The sequence below is a fragment of the Choloepus didactylus genome, chromosome 11, assembly GCF_015220235.1.
Source record: "Choloepus didactylus isolate mChoDid1 chromosome 11, mChoDid1.pri, whole genome shotgun sequence".
NCBI lineage: Eukaryota > Metazoa > Chordata > Mammalia > Pilosa > Megalonychidae > Choloepus > Choloepus didactylus.
The window spans coordinates 65,777,414-65,797,096 of record NC_051317.1 but is presented as its reverse complement, the minus strand read 5'-3'; the positions used below and the strand labels follow the sequence as shown (position 1 = coordinate 65,797,096).

Genomic DNA, 19,683 nt, shown 5'->3' with positions numbered 1-19,683 from the left:
GTCATAACCTTCCTACGTGAAGCGATTATGTCTCACAACAATGGGTCCTGGAGTGTCTGTGTGTGTGTGTGTGTGTGTGTACATGTGACTTGCTGGGGAAAAGTTCATTGTGTTCTTTAACAAAGCCTCGTGTCCTCTATGGAGTAGAGGAAGTAGGAGAACAGCTACTGATGAGAGATTCCCGAAAAAACATGTCCCAAAGAATTTTTACTCCTGCCTAACTCATGCAAGGATTTTGCTATCAAGGTGAAAGGAAAGGGAGATAAACATTTAATAGGCACCTACTGTGTGCCAGGCACTATGCTAGGCACATTCTCAAATCTTTTTAATCCTCATCACGACCCTGTGAGGTATTGTTCCCTTTTTAGAGACAAGGAAGCTGAAGCTTAGAGAGGTTAGTTTACTTGCCAAACATTGCATAACCAGTAGGCAGCCCTAGATTCAAGGCCACGTGTATCGGACTCCCAAACTGAACTCTTTGTCCCTCTTAAAATTCCTGGGAATGGTGACATAGGAAGCCTTATCAGTGGTTCACACTGTAGTGTAACGAACTTATCCTGTCCTTTCCTGGGAGACAGTTTTGATTTTACAAAGCCTAAAGGTTCTGGAATCCACAACGGGGAAGAAAGAATGGTGGTGATGACAAAGACAAAGACACACATCGGACACTTCCTGATTTTACCCAGCCATAAATATCTCTGGCAGTCTTAACAGAGCAGGTCAAAGAGGCAGAGGAAGATGTGAAGAACAAAGTCTTTCCTCAACTCTCACTCCTGAAAAGATAGTGAAGAACGGAGATCTGGTATGTTCCAAGAGTGATGACGTGGGGATTTTAAATTTAGCGCATGGCCCTGGGTCTGCAGAGCCCAGGGGCTGAGCAGGTCTGAGGATTTGTCCACCTGCCCTTCTCCTGGGCTGTGCTCTTGGCATTGGGAGGCAGCGTTGTGGACACGAGCAGAGCACAGGCCCCGGGCTCTCCCTTCCCAGCCACGAGACCTACAGCACGGTTCCTGCCTCTCTGTTTCTTCATTTGTAAAATGAAAATAATAATGCCTACCTCACAAGCTTGTGAGAATTCAGTAAGCCGATGTGCACATACCACTTCGAACCTGGTAACAAAGACTACCGTATTGTCTGGAGTCAGGACACACAGGGAATTTTGATCAGAATTTCGGGGCTGAGTTGACCTTAGCCATCAGCAGAGGTTTAAGTTGCTACACAGTGTGAATTGAGGGGAAGGACTTTCAGCCCCAAAGTAATTCCCCTTTCCAAAAAACATGTCTGAAATTCTACATTTGGGATATATTCCTTTAGCAACTGCCCCAAGCTTCCTTTTATTAATTCCTTTAACGGAAAACACATTAAATCTGTGGCTATGACTCTCCCATCCCTCTCTCCCCTGCCCACTGGAATAGCCTGGGGAGTTTTAAAGAAAACTGATGTGGCTCCAACCCAACTCAAAAGAATCAGAATCTCTGGCAGAGGCCCAGGCATTATTAAAAAAAAAAAAAAAAAAAAAAAATACTTACAATTGTTTCCGCTGTGCAGACAGGGTTTCCACTTTGTAGCCAGGGTTGAGAACCCGGCACTGAATTATTTTATTCCACTAGAATTAAGAATCAGGAGGCCAAACAACACAACACAGTATCCCAAAACTTACCGGCACGTTTCATACATGAGTAATTTAAGTCATGGGGTTTTTTTTGTTTTTGTTTTGTTTAAATTGTTGTGTTGGTGATTGAATTCCACTTTAATGAGAACCAGAGGTGAGGTGGGAGCCAAAGGGTTAAAAGAAACAGAAAGGGGGATCTAAACTCTAAGTTATTACAGAAGAGCAAATCACACTTAGAAAATTCAGCTGCTTGTTACTCTAATACTATTTCTAACAGGAAAGGACAGGCCTCTTGGAAGGAGGGGCAGACCCTGTACTATGGGTGAAAAAGGCATGCTTCTTTGGGTTTCTAGATGTAACAGAATTCAGAGAGAGAAAAAATTCAATTAAGTATTTCAAAAAATGCCCCCCAGCAGGTGGGAGAAATAGAAAACTGCATACTTCAGAACCAGAGAGCTCTAGCTTCAAAACTTATACCGTTTATTAACTGAATGACCTCATAGAAGGAATTTTTTTTTCTGTACTTTTTAAGACCCTCTCTGAGCCTCAGTTTCTCGTCTATGAAAGCATGGGTAGTCTTATCTACATCGCCAGCACAGAGCAGGTGATCGATGCATCTTAATTTCCTCCCCACCTGCTCCCTCCTGTTCTCCGTTCCTTCCTGGAAATCGAGGCTGTTAATTACTCGAGAGATCAACAGCTTTTCAAAACTGAGATATCAGATTAGTGATTCCTGTATTTCTTAAGTGCTAGCTTATGGAACTGTCAGAGAGAAGTGAGGTGAGTACATGAGTCTTCAAAATAGCGAGAAAGGAGAAGGACGACACAAAAAGGTCAGGTGCACTGAAAGTCGGCCCCATGAGATTGGTGGTCAAACCCAGAAATCCACTTTGTGGAGTTTATACTGACTTTAGGAAACGGATGAGGGAAATTTCCTTTTTTTTCCCAAGGTCTGGAAGAGTTTAAATAATATTGGAATTACCTTCTTTTTTAGAGGCTTGTTAGAAATCATCTGTGAAGCCAATTAGTCCTGGTAACATTTTAATGGAAAACTGTAATCACTTTCCTTATATTCTCATAGTAAATTTCCTATACAATTTTTCCATTTAGTCTTGGGTTATTTTTGATACTTTATATTTTTCTAGAATTCCATTTTAATTTATACACTGGCTTTTTAGCTACACCTCTTTGCATCATTATAGTTTTAAATGGTTTCTCCATGGATTATTTCTAATATTATATTAACATTAATGTAATATGATATATTGGTATACTATCAACATAATATTAATATTAATATGATGATATTAACATATTAATATTTTACAGTCTCCTTAGAGCTAATATTATACATTGCAACAATACAGGTCCATTTTCCCTTGCCCTCTCCTTTATGCTGTAGTTGTCATATGTATTTCATCTATGTCACATGCCCTATAAGAGAACAATAAAATGCTGTAATTTTTGCTTTAAACAATCATATATCTTTTGAAGAAGTTAGGAAAACTAAATCTCTTATATTTATCCAAATATTTACCATTTCTCACATTCCTCATTCATTCCTAAAGAGCCAAGCTCATCTTTGGGCTTCATTTCCCTTTGGCTTAATGAAATTCCTTTAGTCCTTTCTTACAGTTCAGATATGCTCGTGACAAATTCCCGTAGTTTTCTTTTGTCTGAAAATATCTTTATTTCACCTTCATTCTCAAAAGATATAGAATTCTGGCTTGACAGGTTCTTTTTCCCTTTCATCACTTTAAAGATATTGTTTGACTGCCTTCTTACCTCCACAGTTTCTGACAAGAAGGTAACAGTCATTTGAAACACTGTTCCCCTGTATGAAATGTGTCATTTTTCTCTGACTCTTCAAAATTTCCTTTTTCCATTTTGGTTTTCAGAAGTGTGAGGTGACTAGGTATGTTTTTCTTTTCATTTATTCTGCTTTGGGTTTGCTGAACTTCTTGAATCTGGAAATTTTTGACTTTTGTCAAATTGGGAAGTCTTCAGCCATTTTCTTCAAATATTTTTTGTGCCCTATTTTCTCTCTCCAAACTCTGAGACTCCAGTTAGACATGTGCTAAACCTTTTGATATTGACCCACAGGTCCTTAAGGCTCTGTTCATTCTTTCTCAATATTTTTCCTCTTTGTTCTTCAGAGTGGATAACTTCTGCTGATCTATCTTTAAGTTCACTGACCCTTTTCTCTGTCACCTCCATTCTGCTGTGAATCTCATCCAGCAATTTTTTTTTTTTCAGATATTGTAGTTTTCAATTCTTACTATGGCTTTTATTTCTCTGCTGCAACATCCTATCTTTCCATTAATTTCAAGATATTTTCCTTTATATCACTGAACATAATTATAATAGCTGCTTTAAATCTTCGTTATTGCACCATATGGGTCATCTTTGAGTCTTTCTTTCTCTTAAGAATGGGTCACATTTTCCTGTTTCTTAATTTGTCAAGTATACCTTGAACATTATAATGTTGTGTTATGGAGATTGTGCCTTCTGTTATATTCTTTCAAAGACTGTGGACTTTTTGTTTTAGCAGGCAATTAATTTGGTTGGATTTGGATCACAAACTGTCTTCTGGGTGGCACCTCAAACATCAGTTCTGTTCTTTTAGTTTTCAATGAACCTCTCAGTGTCTGCTCTGTATATGCATAGAGCAAGGGTTAGCCAGAGATTTCAGCAGCATTTATATAAAACCCCCCTTACTTTCTTGAGGCTGTGGTTGTCCTGAATCCTCTCACTCTCCAAGCCAGTAAGATTGAAGGTTTTCTATTGGAGTTTCTGCCATTCTGTATGGTATAGACTGAAACTTGTCCCTGTGATAAAAGCCTTCCTCCAAGCTGAGACAATACTGGTTTTTGTCACTACTTATAAAATCTGAAAATTGTTAGGTGGTGGTAATGAAATGGCAAAAGGCAAGTTAAGGATTAGCTCTAACCATTAGTTCTGGCCAGCTCCTGAGAACTCCAACTGGCCAAACCTGGAGAGGACAACACAAAAAGGAGGAACAATAGATTCCTCGGTAGAGTCATTATGTATGCCAACTGCTTCTGATTACAAGGCACCTTTGGGCCCCCTGCTCATCCGTGTTGTCAGGGAAGGATTCTCCCTTAGCTCCAGCCAAGCTGACTTACCCATGGGACATGCTTGCAGCTTCAGGGTACTCTGTGAGCAGAGCAGAGAAGGGGTACCAGGACATGCTCTCAGCTCTGAGGAAAGAAGCTTGTCTGGAGCAGACAAGAAAGTCTGTTCCTTCAAGCAAATGATGGATGAATGTACAAACCTTAGTTATTTACATCTGCTCTTTTCTTCCCAGATTTAAAGCTCCTTAAGTGTAAGCCTTGTGCTTTCTTCTGCTCTTTGTTGCTCATAAAACTTCACATAAAGCCTGGCACACAGTAAATATTTGATAAATATTCCTTGATGCCAGTCCACTTAACTTTTTTCTATTTTTGTTATTTATTTCCATTTTACAATTCAACTCCACCATCTAAAGTTTATGGTTGTATCTGTAAGAGGGTTGGTCTGATGAGAGCTTATTTGACAAGAACAATCCTGTCTTTTGGCTGAAAACTTCAGGGAGAAGACAAGGCTTGAGATGATGGCCAGACTAGGTTCTCTAAGATCAGACACTATGACCACTGTGACATTTGGAACCTCATTGTGGTACATAGAATAATAGCTCCCTAAAGACGTCTGTGTCCTAATATCTGCAGCCTGTGAATACATTACTTTGCAATGGCAAAAGGGGCTTTGAAGATGTGTTTAAGTTAAGGATGCTGAGATGGGGAGATGAGCTTGGACTATCTATGTGGGCCCATTGTAATCACAAGAGTCCTTTAAATGTGGAAGAGGGAGGCAGACGTGTTCGAGTCTTGGCTGGCCCTGCTAGCTTTGAGGATGGAAAGGACCAATGAGCCCAAGGAATGCCGGCAGCTTCTAGGGAATCTGGAAAAGGCAAGGCAGAGGATTCTCCCTGAGAGCCTCCCAGAGGAATGCTGCCCTGACAACATCTTGGTTTAAACCCAGCAAAACTCATTTTGAACTTCTGACCTCCAGAACTGTAAGATAATAAATTTGTGGTGTTTTAAGCCACTAAGTTTGTAGTAATTTGTTCAGGCAGCAATAAGAAACAAATACACCCATCTAGATTTTAATGTTTTACAGAAACTTTTCTGATTGTACTGGACTGTCAACTTTAGTTGAGAGGAATGTTTCATAAGTCAAAGGATCCCTTGAATATACCACTTAGTTTTCAGAACTATATGAATTTTCTCTTTGGTAAATGATTAGCTACATTATTTATTACCTAATAATCTGTAGGTATATAATCACCAGTTTGTGTCATAAGTAATACAGATGTACCAGCATAAAAGTGCTTAAGTTAGAGGTTCACACTTTGTGAATAAGTTATTTTCTCTACTTTCATAATTCTTTAAATTTATAATTTGGCATTTTGAGCAGGAGTGATTTTCCAACAATTTATTGACTAGTACGGTACAAACCAACACCAAACAGAATGGATGATAGACAATATGCTCTACGAGTAAACACAGATGACAGTGAGCCTTGATGTTGAATTTCTTAAAAACTACAAATATCTCTATTTGCAAATGGATAAGCTCTAATGAATCCATCTTTGTTGATCAGTATACGCTAACAGGCCAACTAGGTTGAGACATTCCAATCTGATTGTGAAATGAGGAGAATGTTGATAAAAATGGAAATTTTTGATTAGAATATCAGAACTCTATTTCTTAAGACTCTTTGTGCTACTGAATATTTCTGCTATTAGCTTCTTGGTACATCTTTGCCCTATAGTTGAGAAAACTGGTAGATGGTAGATAGATAGAAATATGGATAGATATTTCAGGTTAGTAAAGGTAAGTCTACCCAGCAGCCTGGCTGAGTCACCTGGTTTATGATTGTTACTACAGACAATGGTGGCCCTTAGCTTTTGCAACACTTCCCACTTCCCAGTCTTCATCGAATGCATCGTATATAGTGTGGTCTTACCTAAATCTCTATGAGACATTCTACTCAAATATAGACAAAACAGTTGGGGAAGTAAATACTAGAACTCTGGACCTGCTGCCAAGAATCTCTGAAGTACAAAATGAAGAACTAAGTATAGTAGGCAGAAATGCCTGTGTAATCATAGCTGCTATATGGAAACTACCTAATGAATAAAAACCCTAAGGAATCAAGGGCTCACCTGTCATATTAGGGTTTCATAAATCAACTAAGGCAACATGAGTTGCCAAGTTACTTGGAAAGTAAAAAGCAGAGAGAATATTTGGGCACAGGTTGATGCCAAATCAGCGAATGCCTGGGGCCAGAGACAGTGGTTGAAAACCCAGTCCATAGGCATAAAGAAGCTGTCAGTACTTGGAAGACATCTCTACACAAGGCTAAATTTGCCATTAGCCTCCATGCCAACCCCTGAACCCACTTCGAACTTCTTGGGGACCCTAATGCCCTTCTATTGCGTTGTGCATATCCAAGACATTGCATTGAAATGGGTCGTGTGGCCCTAAATTTCTCGACCATATCACTTGCTCTGAAATGTTTCATCTTTTCTCCTCTAAGTCATTGAAAATATCCACATACATTTGCTTTATGATTAGCTAGGTCCTTTTAAATAACAATATCTCTAATCAAAGACCACTTCCTTTCTTCCACTACTTTTAATGGATCCCCTCTGTATATGTAATAAATTCCAAATTCCTTAGTGGCACACCCTGTGCTCTCCAGGATCTGGTTCTCATCTTACCAACCATGGATTGCTCCAGGCAAAAGGGAACTCTTTGTTTCCCGGGATGCACCCTGAGTTTCCCCAACTCCCTGACTTTGCTCATGGAAGCCTTTTGTCTAGATTGTCCTTTCCTCTATCTCCATTTCAGAGCCCTTCAAGATCCACTCAAATACTAACTTCTCCACCCTTCCCCCTCCATCCTCCCTCAGCATTAAGAAGTTTTAGTTCCTACCTCGGAACTCCAGTAGCCAATCACATCTCTATGGCATCACTTTCTACATGTATTTTGTCCTTTGTGAGCAAAGTTCATTCAAATTAGTAGATTGTCAGTATGGAAGGCTATTTGTGAGGTATTCTTGCATCTCCCTTGGCACCTAGCATAGCACCTTGCTCTGAGGTGCTTTAAAAAGAATTGTTGAATAAGAAATAAACAAATATTCTGAGGTGCTTATTTAACTGTGCTATACCATTCCAAAATTCTATATGCATTTTATTAGGCACTTTCATTCTGGATAAAATAACCCAAAGGAATAAGGTAGGAATTTTCAAAAGATTCATGGGTGAAATAATTTTGGGCACCCTAATAGTACCTGTATCTTCACTTACAAGCATGAGTAGCCCTTCCCAAAAATCCCCTTACATCCTTCAGACACATCCATCTCTACTGCAGTGGTGGAAGAAGCAGCTGGCTTCCTGGAAAGGTAGGAACAGACATTTGGTTTCCTGGCCATCAGCTGTTCCTCCCTTCCTTCTATTTTGTTCAGGTCTTCACCCGTCCTTTACTTGACTCAGAGAGCAAATCATGATTAATCTTATCTAGCCATTGTACTTTCATTTCTCTTGTCAATGACTAGCTTAGAAAGGAGCATGGATCCAAAAGTGGCATGAGTACATAAGGGGAAGTCTGTTTGGGGGCTTCTGAGAATGGTTTCCTTACAGATGAAAAAAAAAGACACATGGGAAAGGCAGCCTCTCTTCTGCCAGTCATCCTATAGATGTCCTACAGATCCTATAAATGTCCACATTGTCTATTCTAAAGTTGCCAACTACTATAAAATTGTCAAATCTCATAAACTTGGACTTTCTAATTTGGTATTTTCAATAATACAGTGGATTAACTGAAGTTACCTTTGCTTTAAAAGAAGCTCGTAAAGCCAATTCACAGTGTAAATAACATTTTAGGTATCATCACTGAAGAAAGAGATACTGGTTCTAAATAAGGTGAATCAATGCATGGATTGATAACATTCTATTTTGTTCATCCATTCATTCAACCAAGAATTGATAAAAACCTTTTACTGAAAGACAATTCAGCCGTGATTACAAACCCCTATCATTCACCCTTGAGGGATCAGTCAGAAACACTGAGAACAAATTAAGACAAAATAACCTTTTTTATTTTAATTTAGATGAGGTCACTAATAAGACCTAGTATATTTTAATTTAATCAAGACGTCTGGTAAGTCCTTGATGGTGAAATTTCTTTCTATATGAATTTCTGTACAAAATATTCTTTAATTCAGTCTGCATTAATTAGCAAGAATGATAACCACTGAGATTGGACTTCCTCTCAACAAATCAAAATTCATGAGACATTAACTCATTTACCTTCTAATGACTTCACAGTGCTCTACTCTGTGTGACACACTTCGAGGTCATCAAAGCCAATCTCTCTGAAGCATAAGGTGCTATTGATTATTCCTTGCTTTGGACTCCTTGGACAATGTGGCATTGATTCACTCTTATTTCTCAAGGGATTAAAAGGGGACAAAGGAGGTAAAAATTCAGCTCATCAGTTTCAGACAAATCATCAGATTTGGTCCATATGACACAGTAATTCCCTTTCTCTTCCCAGAAATGTTCTTGTTATTAATTTTGGAACATTATAAAACAGATGAACTATGGAAAGTCTGTGCATCATTAGTATCGGTGGATGTACAATAGAGTAATCATCACATGGGTGTAGCCTCTCTCATAGATTGGCATTTCTTCTGAAAAATCAAACAGGGAGTCGGAGTCATGGTGGTGGACTCATGCTTTGGATGGCCTTCCTGACGGGCAACCAGTTAGTCTTAAAAATCTGGGCTCCACCAACTGGCACTTGCTGGCTGGTACTGATTTCTCTCAGTGCTTTTCCTGTGATGCAAGCAGACAGACACTACTTTTGTTCCACTTCACCCACACGCCCTGAAAAGTCACAAATGCCTTCTTGATGGGTTGGCTTCTAGATCTGTGCAGCCCCCACAGCTGATTTTCTTTCTGGCAAGCTGCCTCCTGGTAAACATCACTGGTGAGCAAGAGAATATGTGGGTGCAGAGCGTTGATATAGGGCTGTGACTATGATTATGCTTTTGGTCATCATGGTTTCCAAATTGCATGTTATAAATACAGATTGTATTCAGGATGCAGGAAAAAGAAAAAGGCTTGGTCATTTCTCTTCAGAAAAGAGTTAAGAGGGTTTCCCATCTCCAAACTTCGATTGCTTTATCCCAGGAATTGAAAGAAGAAAGGATGTGGAGTGGAGTCTTAGAGATGCAATCCTGGTTCAGCTGCATCATCACATCCCTTTCTCTTGGCTTTCTTTTTTTTTTTTTTTAAATCAAATTCAGTTTTATTGAAATACATTCACACACCATATAATCATCCATGGTATACAATCCACTGTCCACAGTACGATAACATAGTTATGCGTTCATCACCACAATCTATCTCTGAACATTTTCCTTACATCAGAAAGAACCAGAACAAGAATAAAAAATAAAAGTGAGAAAACAACACCCAAATCATCCCCCCATCCCACCCCATTTGTCCTTTAGTTTTTATCCCCATTTTTCTACTCATCCATACACTAGATAAAGGGGGTGTGATCCACAAGGTCTTCACAATCACACTGTCACCCCTTGTAATCTACATTATTATATAATTGTCTTCAGGAGTCCAGACTGCTGGGTTGGAGTTTGGTAGTTTCAGGTTTTTACTTCTAGCTATTCCAATACATTAAAACCTAAGAGGTGTTATCTATATAGTGCATAAGAATGTCCACCAGAGTGACCTCTCGACTCCATTTGAAATCTCTCAGCCACTGAAACTATTTCATCTCATTTTGTATCCCCCTTTTGGTCAAGAAGATACTCTCAGTCCCATGATGCCGGGTCCACATTCATCCCCGGGAGTCATATTCTGCATTGCCAGGGAGATTTACAACCTTGGGAGTCGGGTCCCACGTAGTGGGGAGGGCAGCGAGTTCACCTGTCGAGATGGCTCAGTTAGAGAGAGAGAGGGCCACATCTGAGCAACAAAGAGGTACTCAGGGGGAGACTCTTAGGCACAACTACATGCAAGTTTAGACTCTCCTCTGCAGTAACGAGCTTCATAAGGGCAAGTCCCATGATCGAAGGCTCAGCACATCAAACCGTCTATTGGCTTTCTTTTACAGGCTTTTAACCCAAATTGGAAGATAGGCCCAATTTCTCATCTTAGGCTGCATTTCCCAGAGGCAGATTCTGAGCAAAAGGATTTGTTTTATAGTAAAGGAGAGAAAGATGAAGGACAGGGAGGGGGAAAAACCTAAGCAAGCCTGTGATTTTAGGAAAAATTTCACAAGACTATTTAAGCCTGATCCCGGGAACTCTGGAGTGTTCTCCTAGTTGCCCCACTGGACTGTTACTCTCCTATGCTAGTCAGTCACTGCCTGATGGTTGCCCCCAGGGATATGTTAACTCCAGGCACTGCTGACTTTCAGGCTTGTAGGCAAAGGGTCAGTCGTCTGAGAGAGTCACAAGTGTGGACCTAGAAGAAAATCACACGGGAGCCAGGGGAAGGGCACACCAAAATGGTACAATGGACCCAAGGGCAGGAGGACAGTGTCCACTACACTACTGGTCAGAGATGCTGCATCCCGAGGTTTTTCTATAGCTTTCAATGCCTGTCTAGGATCTTTTCAGAATGTAGTTTTGTGGGAGTCATAGCAAGATCCAAACTCAGTATAGTCAATACGCAGATCATGCAAGTTACAGCCTATACTTGGAAACTGGTCTGGCCAAAACATTTTATGGAATCTTGAAAACCATTAGAGTTGATGACATTTGGTTTGCCCTTTGTCTGCATCCCTGACAATTAAAGCCTGTCTTCTCCATCTGCTTTAGCTTTACCAATCCTTTAAATGCATCAATAGATCCTCCTCTAGAAAAGTGTCCCTGATGCAGTGAGGTGGTAGGACCACTGCCTAAGCTCCTACCATTTATTTGGCACTCAGAATCTGCCCATGTTATTCATTTTTATTTGCATATTAATTTTCCAAATAGACTGCAAGATCCTTGAAGGCAGAGATCTTGCCTCATACTTCTTTTTTACTCCTTCTCCCCTAGTACCTAGCAGAGTGTTTCCAGCCTATTGTAGGGCATTAATAAACTCTTATTGCTTGATTAGTTTTCAAGGTGGAATATTTGGTTAGTACATTGTAATAGGCTTCATTCATTTTCTTGTGCTGTTTATAGCTGTTGATCAGGTACAGATCAAAAAATATATTTCATTGATAATAGACCTTTTTCACAATATGCTACCTCTTCAGTTGAATTTGTGACCTTGATGTTACTCAAATTTAGACAAGAATGACCAGCCCATTTGTAGATATATAGTCATGTAAATCCACACAGAGAGAAGCAAGAGGTCAGTGTGGTGAAAGAACACTGGATGAGAAGTTAGGAAATGCCAATTCTTGTATCAGGACTGTTGCTAGTTAGCTGTGAGAGCTTCATCAGGTATTTCATACCTTTGTGTCTCAGCTGAAGAAGTTACATTTGATTATCCCTAAAGTTCCTTCAACACCAAAAGTTCTGTTAGCTGTGTTTTCTTTAGTTGTGAAGAAGCAGAATACAAGAAGCCCAATTTAACCAACTGCTTGAACTCTTCCTCCCCACTGGGCTCTATCAATATGGAACCATGATGATGTTATCCCACACATCTACCTTAAAGTTGACTTATACTCCATCTGTGGGAGGAAGAGCGTGAAAGGATTACCGGGGATAAGAAAAGGAGACAATAAAAACAGAAGATAGGGTGGAAAGTTATTTATTCATTTATCAAGCACGTGTTTCTGACCTACTACATGGGAGAACTGGGTTAGGTATAGGAGATATAGAGGAGGCACAGTCTTTGCTTTTGTAGAACTTACACATTGATTTTAGAACATTTCAGTCAATCAGGGAAATGGTGGCAGTGTTTTTGGTTTTTATTGCAGTAAACCTACTTCAAATGCCTCGTTAACACCAGCTCTGCTTTGACTCTCATTCCAGGCATCCACCTTGCTTCCTTTCTAAGGGGAAAGAGCTTTGGACTCTGATTCACCACACCTGTTTCCAGTTTCATTTCGGTTGCAAACAAACTGTGTAATCTCGTGCAACATGGCCAACCTGCAAAGCTCAGATCTCCCCTCAGTCAAGGAACACTTTACACTCTTCCCACACAATTTTTCCCAGGACATAAAGGTGTTGGGGAAAAGAAGCATAAAAAATGTAAGTTAACTATACAATATAGATAGTTGTTTTTTAAGTAGTCAATAACAACAACATTCATCCTTTTTAATTTGCTTCTTCTCCCTCAAAGGGAAAAATATGAATTTGTTAAATTCTTTGGAATTTATTTTTGCCAGTTGCTTTTTACCTCCAGTATACAGGTTTTTTTCTGCATCAAATTGCTGTACAGCTTATACATATCGTACTTTCTCATTCCCTTGTTCTGACTCAGGAAATATGGAAATATATTTCTCTGGAATGAAGAGGGGGAATATGCTATCATTCATTTAATAAGGACTAATGAAAGGTTATTAAAAATATTTCCATTCTAATTCACAATTATGATCTCCTGCAAATGGTGGAACCTAAAAAGACCCATCAGATGCCAACAGTGTAACTGAAAATGTTCACCAAATCAATTCTTAGTCTAAAAATTAGAAAAAGAAAGAAGACTTGAAGAAGCTCACATTTGACAATTCTTAACACTTGGAAAATCAAGTCAAGAAATAAAGCTCCTGGTAAAGGCCATGAAGAAGGATATTTACAATTTAACCACACGTAATTCATCAGGCCTTTGTCCATTCACTCAACCTTTCAACATTCACTGAGCTCCTAGAATGTTCAAGGTACTGCGCTGGGTGCTGGCAGGGCTTTAGGTTTCTAAATGAACGTCAGCATCTTCTGGGCTATTACTGAATTCACAGAGTAGTGGAGTGCATTAAAACAAGATCACATTGGATTGAACAAAGCCACCTCTTAAGGCTGCCTTTTAATATCAGGTTGAACAGGTCTTCCTATTTGTCCATCTGCTAACCTTTAAAAGGTTCTTCTTGCAGCGGATAAGGCCAGTTATCCTGATGATTACCCTGTCTCTCTTCTATAGTGCATGAAGGGCATCTTTGTTTGCCTCCGAGTGAACTCAGAGGCAAGCCCAGGGAACAGTGAAATGCCCAGGATGGAAATGAGGTGTCTCTATGACCGTAGACTCCTTCTCTGACCCCCATTTGTTGAGATCAACATGACTGACTCACCAGTGGATGAAACCAACAATTGTTTCACTCTGCCTTCCCGGAGTCACTCACTGAGTCAGTGGGTAAACTGGGATAAGAATCCAGTCTTGTCCTATCAAGGCTGAGTGGTTCTACTATATTTATCCAGGGTCTCATGACACTTAGTGCTTTTGCTATGCCCTCTAATTTGCACTGTGCCTGCTGTAATATCTGAATGGGAAGTTGCCAGCTAAAATGGTCATTATCCAAGAAATCTATTTAAACATGTTTATAAGGTCAAATGAAGTGGGTGGTGGATAAGCTAGATAGAAAACAACAAAAGCTTTGGCTCAGCATTGGCAGTGAGGCGAAAGCAAAAGAGAGAAGTCAAAGGATAAGGCAAGCTAATGAAAATTTTACCTAACTGAAAGAATGAGCAGTCGAAATATTCAGCCAACTAACTGATTTCTTATAAGAAGCTGGACAATGGATTTGACTCAGTTAAGCTCAATGAACTGAAATAGTTTGAGGCAGCATGTCAATAGAGACATGCTAACTGTGGAAGGATCCTTGTGTTCATAGTGCATTCCAACCAGAGGGAAGATTTGGAATAATCAAGAGAGATGCCCAGAATCCACCAAAAATGATCTTTGGTGGACTAACAATAGGTAATGGTGAGTGCTATGCGACTAGCGACGAATAAGGAAATTGGGGGTTGGAGGGAAACCTAATGTCTCTTGGAGCTCAAGCTGGGCTCCTCTGCATTCACAACTTTAAAGAATGCAGGCCCAGCAAAAGCTGTATCTCATCACATGACCCCTAGGCTCTGCTCAACTGTTCTTGAACATCAAAGAGGAAGAGAAAGACAAAGAGGAAAGAAGAGGGCAAGAAGAAACTGGTTGTTTCCTCTGTTCTTGATTTCTAAGAATGTGAACATGAGTTGGGGAGGCAAAAAGGAGTGTAAATGGCAAAGGATGGCAAAACGGAGTGCAACATTTGAAAAAGCCTCCTATACACTCCACGTGAGCTTGGATGCTAGTTTATAAAAAATAATAAAGTGGTGGCACAATTAAATAGATTCTACACAGCTGATAAGTATCCAGTATGATTACTATTGGAAAATTGGACACACACAGCCATTGAGTAAATCATAGAAGAGAGTTAGTATTTGTTTTATTATGAATGAAACTAACTTAGTGACCTCCTTCTATACAAAATTCACTTGGAAATATTACTTCTAGAGCTTGGTGGGACATGGTTTTGGCTAAGACTACATTCTGTTTGCACCTTTAGCCCTTGCATTCCACCACAAAAACTCTTTTTGTCCCCTTCTACCCGGTCCTGACACTTTCTTCGTTTCTAATTCCCCTAAGTCAAATATAACAGATCACTGAGACTAACTTAGTGATAAAGAAAAGGAGACAGAAAAAAAAGAGTAGAGAGTATAGGGAAAGAATGGGGGGAGGGACAAATAGAAGGAGAGAGGGAGAGATTAGGAAATAATCAGAGAGAAAGGGCACTGGGAAGACACATAATAGGTAGCTTTGATATATGGAAGAGATGGCTCTTCCTAGAGCTGTGCTGATCAGTGCCGTAGCCACTAGCCATACGTGGCTATTGAGCATTTGACATGTAGCTGGTCTGAACTGCCATGTGCTGTAAATATAAAACATATACCAGGTTTTGAAGATTTCATACAAAATAAGATTGTGAAGTAGCTCACTACTGCCTTTGTACGATTTATACATTGAAATATAGTATTTTGGACATCTAGGATTAAATAAAATACTTGGTATTTTTTACTTTTCTAATGTGGCTACTAGAAAATTTTAAATTTATAGGCAGAACACATTTCTATTTCATAGTGAAGATCTAGACCTCCCTGATCTAAACCTTCACTCCCTCCATCATCCCCACCACACACAACCTCCAAATTCCTTGTCCAAAAGTCAAGTCCTGAAAAAACTATGAACCTTCAATAGCAATGCCACTGCCTGAGGCAGGTAAAATGTCCAGCAGCTTCCAGACCTAGGGCCCGTGGGTGCCATCAGGTAAAGCAGATCTCAGACCTGCCCTTTCTGCCTGTCCGAGGTGAAGCCAGGCTTCCTGGGCCCTGCTGCTCCTCCAGTGTCCCCCACTTCAGCCCTAGGACTCCTGGTACCTGGGAGATTTTTCCTAACATTCACCACCCTCCACCACACCCTCACAGGTGCTCCCTCCCCAAAAAAGATTGACGTTTTTCCTTTTTTTTTTTTAATCATAGGGTACTTTCAGCATAATTTTTTGGAAAGCATAAAAATCTTGCACAGCTCAGAAAGCATAATATGTCAAAGGAAACATGGGACCAGGCCTAGAGTATGTTAGGATGCTAGGACCATTTCAGTGATTCTGGGGCAAAGATCAGAGTAACAGAAGGCTCCAAGGGAAAAGAAAAAGGAGAAAGAAAGAGAGAGGAGAGAGAACTGGTAGAGTGGGTACAATCCAGACTTTTAAAAAGAGATAGGCAAGTACCCATTAACTGCTAAGATTTACGCAGTCTGTCTTACCTCTAAAGTCACTACATGCCATGGACAGATGGGGATTCTCCCGGGGCTGCTGCTCCCATAAGGTCAACTTACCTGTTTTCAGGATGCTTGGGGACATAGGAGAGCCCAGATAGAATTTAGAGTGTGAATACTGGAGTGGAAATTCTTCACCACTACGGGATGTAGCACAAATCCTCCATCTCACCCAGGGTGGGGCAGCAGCAGCATGCTGTTCTGGAAGAATCACTCACCCATGAGGATGCTCCTCCTGTGCACTGAGCATCTTCCTCCCATGCTGAGTTGCTGCTTGGTGTGAAAAACCACATCTCCTCACTCTGAAGCACAGCCAGCTCAACTGAAAGCACAAACTTAACACAGCCATTTTCAGGGAATCACAAATAATCTGTATCCAAGTGAAGCCTCAGCGAGACTGCATCGGAAAAGAATACATCTTTTCAGGGTTATCCCCTGAGCGTTATGGGAATGATAGGAATCCATTTTCTTCTGCCTTCCCTCTGTCACCCCTCATCATATTCCTTGGGATTGGGGTGTGTATGGTGACTCTAGTCATTCATTAGCATGGAGGCCAAAAAGAGCCCCGAGATCAGCTCCCCAAATAGGAAGACTCTTGTGACTTTAAACTGGTGACTGCCTGCTGGGGTTAGAAATATCCCTTTCTTGGGCCCGTGACCTTGAAACTCATCCTTTTTGCTTGTGTCCAAGGGTTGACATTATGTTTCCTCACTTACTTAAAATTTGGGCCCCAATCTTCAGAAACAGTAGTGTGTGGTATTGTGGCCAAGACTATCTACGCCTTCTCCTTTTCTTTCTTACCAAACGAATTATAAATTCTAATTCTATTCCAGGGAGCAATAATGTGCCCAGCTGAAAGAATATATTTCTCAACCTCCCCTGCAGGTAGGAGTGGTTTCTGAGCTGTTGGGTGGGACCTTAAGGAAAACTCCTTACAAGAGACAGGCGGCTAACAACGTGCCTTTGTCCTTTCCTCCCTCTTCCTCCTTCCATATAAACCCTAGAAGTGATGGCTAGAGCTCCAGCAGCCATCTTAGACCCTGAGGTGGCCTTAAGGATGGAAGGCAAGCCCTAAGGACATTCAAGGGGAAAAGATAGAAGGATTCTGGAATGCTGATGACTTTGTAGGCATCTGTAACAGCCTTGGGTTGTCTACCTCTTACCTCTTTTACAGAAGAGAAAAATAAACCTTTACCTTAAGCCATGGCCATTTGTGATTTCTCTTATAAGCTATACAACCTAATTCTAACTGATACTTTAGAAAAAATTGTAGGTCAGTTCTTCAGAAATCAGATTCTGAAAATGCCATTCACTAACTTAACAACTTGCTAAGTTATCACTTTGCTAAAATTTAGTCTCCAACAATAATTTAGGAAGCTTATACCAATTTGTGTTTTGCTGGGGCCTCTTAAAGTTCACCATATTTGGGGATATTATGATTTCTTGTGTATTTTTTAAAATTTCTAGTGCTGAAGAAATAATGAATTTCAAGGATTTTGTAAACAATAAAGTAGATCTCTCTTCCAAGAAAATGTCCAATTCTTCCTATAGCCTTTCCTAAATTCATAGAAGAAACAAAAACTTCAACTCATGGGTGGGACTTGATTAGGAATACCTTTACATGCGTATCGTTCATGCACAAACACCCAGCACCCTTGTGTGAGCTGAAGGAAATACCCTCCCACTCATGCACAAACACCCCTTTTCTCACATGTAAACTTCAGATTCAGATTCATGCAGACTTACTATGTCCATCTGACAAAAGAAAGTCTCTGCTTAATCCATGACAAGCTGCAATGAGGGAAAAGCCATCCCATTCATATATAACACACTCAGCTTTGGAGAGGTGCTCAGATATGTCTGAAATGTGAGCCTGACATTCAGTAGAACAGCACTGACAAATCGGTACATTAAAGAGAGGTAAAAAAGACTGTGAATCATGTTGACAGGGACGACTATGCATCAGATTTTGTATATTACCCATGTTTTCTTTATAATAACCTTTTTTGGACATTTCTTTCTGGTATGTTTATACTTCTACACTGTATTATGAATGATATAGTTTGTTCCTGCCAACAGCTAACTCAATTTTCTTTCATTTTTTCAGATTTGTAAAATGGTAATAGGAACAACTTCAAAGGACTGTAGCACGGAATAGGTAAGATAATGCCCACAAGAGCATAGCACTACTCATAGCATATAATCGAGGCTTACAACTTTTGATCCTTGATATTATTAGTGTTCATTATAATTAGTGAATACTGGATGAATGCAAGCTCCTTAACTCATCTATTTTTTAATTTTATTTTCTGTTTTTTCTAGAAACCCCAAGCAACTTGTCTTTGTTCAAGATCATTCTCTGCTACTCCAGGCATGTCCTTACCAAATCAAACAATTGCCTTCTTCAACATCAGGCCCCCACCAACTTCCTGCCTCAACTATCACCACCACCCCCTTTACCAGCTGCATGTCTCACCCCTTCCTTTGGATTCCTGTGAGCTTCCAACACACTGCACCAACCCCTTTAGGGCATGGTTCACACTGTTTTGTAATTTGCCCCATTAACTTGTCTGTCTCCTCTACTAGATTGTATCCCATGTATTCATCTTTGTATCTCCAATGTCTACTGTAATTGTCTCCTGATAGGCGAGAATCTCTAAACGTTTTAATAACACCACTGCATTTTTACTTCTATTTTCAGGTTGAGTATCGTTCATTAATTTCATTTAGATAGCGTGATGGTTTGGAATTCTGTACCCCAGAAAAACATGTTCTTAAAATTAATCCATTCTTGTGGGTGTGGACCCATTGTAAGTAGAGACTTTTCATGAGGCTACTTCAGTTAAAGTGTGGTCCACCTTAATCAGGATGGGTCTTAATCCTCTTACTGGAGTCCTTTATAAGCTGAATGAAATTCACACAGTGAGAGAAATCCATGCAAGAGAAGCAAGAAGCTGAAATTCAGTGGAGACTGGAAGAGAATTAAGAGGCCAGGAGAGGCCGCCATATGCATTGCCATGAGACAGAAGAGCCCAGGACCAAGGATCACTGGCAGCCAATCTGTGGGAAGAAAGCATTACCTTGATGATGCAGAGATTTCGATATTCTCTTAGCCTCAGAACTGTGTACAAGTAAATTTCCATTGTTTAAGCCAACCCATTACATGGTATTTGCTTGAGCAGCCCAGGAAACTAAAACACATAGCTTGGGTTCATATCCAGCTCCGCCACCTACAAACTGTGAG

General features: G+C 40.1%; 1 long non-coding RNA gene across 1 annotated transcript; it reads left to right on the top strand.

The window, feature by feature from the left end:
• The first annotated feature begins 676 nt into the window (after positions 1 to 676).
• Positions 677 to 19,095, top strand: LOC119505901. The gene is made up of 4 exons (XR_005210899.1): positions 677 to 802; positions 12,674 to 12,892; positions 18,547 to 18,597; positions 18,762 to 19,095. It is a non-coding gene; the product is annotated as an uncharacterized LOC119505901 (long non-coding RNA).
• Positions 19,096 to 19,683: the final 588 nt, after the last annotated feature.